Below are 2063 nucleotides of genomic sequence, written 5' to 3'. Positions count from 1 at the left end.
AGGATGAGGAAGAACTCTTTAAGATGTGAGCAAAGCTGTTCTCGTTTGCGTCTGAGAATGACCTTCCCGAGAGGAAAGAGCGAGGGACCGTCGATGTGAAACTGCTCAAACACGAGGAAAAGGGAACAATTCGTCTTCTCATGAGGACGGATAAAACCCTAAAAACCTGTGCAAACCATTCTACCACATCCTTAATGGAGCTGAAGCCTATTGCTGGGAGCGACAGGGTGTGGGTCTGGAACACGCACGCTGACTTTGCAGATGAGAGTCCCAAGGCCGAACTCCTGGCAATCCGATTTTTAAATGCAGAGAATGCACAGAAATTCAAGGCAAAATTTGAAGAATGCAAAAATGGAGTAGAAAAGAAAGCAAAGAAAGCAGGCACAGACAAAAATGATAGTGCTGATGAAGTTGCTGAAAAACTAGGAGAGCTTTCAGTAAAGGAAGAGAGCAAAGAATCTGAGAAGAAAGACATCAAGGAAAAACCTGAAGAACAGCAATAAATCATCAAGTGCCTTGCAGTTTTTTTCTTTACTTTTTTATTCTTTCTTTTTTTTTTCCCCTTTTTTATTTTTTTACAAGGGACTTTATAAGAAACTGAATTCACTGTTCAGGTTGTTTTTTCTAATCTCTTGGCCTTTTGAAGATGTCTTCAGAAAATCCATTCCCCAGTCATGAAAATGTACTGTGCTAACTCTCTTCCATAGTGGAAACACTTATTTATAGTCATCCAAGAGTCAATAAAGCAAACTTGAAAACAGCATCAGAGGACAGGACTGAGTTTTCTATATACTTTAAAGGCTTATGAATACACTTGTTTCATTGGGTGTTGAGATGCATATCATCATACCTCTGGTTTATCAAGGTTAACAGACTTTACCAGCAGGGAAAACATAAGATTGCATAGATGTTTCTTTCAGAGCTTCTAAAGCTGCAATATAACAGACCTGTCATGCTTTTTCTGCTGTATGTTCCTGAGCAGGGAGTGTGCCTGTGATTCTTGAAATGCAGCAGACTTCTGGAATCAGGCAATAGAACATTCCTGGCACACTGGTAACGGTGTTCCATCAGACAGTGGAAGTCAAGGTGGGGGAGAAAACGTATTTTGTGAAACGTGAAGTATTCTCCTCTTACAAAAAAAACCCCTCTTCTCTGGAAGTCAAGGTGGGGGAGAAAACGTATTTTGTGAAACGTGAAGTATTCTCCTCTTACAAAAAAAACCCCTCTTCTCTCCACCCCTCAATTTGTAGTACTACACATGCTTGACTCCAGCACAAACTTGTTGCTCTAGTCCCAGCTCTTCCATGCGTGCTACTTGCTGACCAAAGGCAGCAGCAGGCTGCTATACCGGGCTGTGTATACAAAGGAATATTAACTGCTTCAGTATCTTATTACAAGATTCCCCATTTCAGTGTATTGTGAAAGTTGTACTCTAAAATTTACAAGCTTTTTTTCAGGGGTTTGGAGCTTGCTTTGTTTTTACAAACTGGAGGGGTTCTGAGCTTTTAAGACTTGTGGCAAGAGGCTGTCCTTGAAGAGGTGTTCTGACATTCACTTTGGAACAGTTAAGTAGTACACACTTGAGGGGCACACTCCTTGCCAGAATGCTTACGAACAGTTAAGTAGTACACACTTGAGGGGCACACCCCTTGCCAGAATGGATAAATTGACCAAATCTCTTCCCTGCAAATCTGATAGATTGAATTTCATTGTTAACCAGTAATCCACGGGTAGTGTTAGAACAGCGATGGATTTCTGTAATACAGTTTCCAAAATAATTGCAAAAGCAGGACAAAACTTGCTGAACTTTAAGACTGTATGATGTTAACCTTGGATAGCAAGACCTTTTTATCTTTATAAAGAGGCTTTCCAAACAGGTCAGGCTCTGCAGTCTACATGAGGAAAATGTATTTTTTGGAAAAAAATCTTGTCATTCTACTTAGCACTGCCTTTTGATGTTACAAGGAACCAGTCTTAAAACTGGAACTGTAATTAAGGTACTTGCTTCATTCAGAAGAAAGTAATTCCTTTGGTGTTGTGCATGTTCCCCTTTGAGTACAGCA

General features: G+C 40.3%; 1 pseudogene; it reads left to right on the top strand.

Annotated features, from left to right (window-relative positions):
• The first annotated feature begins 8 nt into the window (after positions 1 to 8).
• On the top strand, positions 9 to 757 carry LOC103779465 (annotated as a pseudogene).
• The last annotated feature ends 1306 nt before the right edge of the window (positions 758 to 2063 follow it).

The sequence above is a fragment of the Merops nubicus genome, unplaced genomic scaffold (assembly GCF_000691845.1).
Source record: "Merops nubicus isolate BGI_N331 unplaced genomic scaffold, ASM69184v1 scaffold2419, whole genome shotgun sequence".
NCBI classification, from domain to species: domain Eukaryota; kingdom Metazoa; phylum Chordata; class Aves; order Coraciiformes; family Meropidae; genus Merops; species Merops nubicus.
The sequence above is the reverse complement of the archived record's forward strand: the minus strand, read 5'-3'. Positions and strand labels throughout refer to the sequence as shown.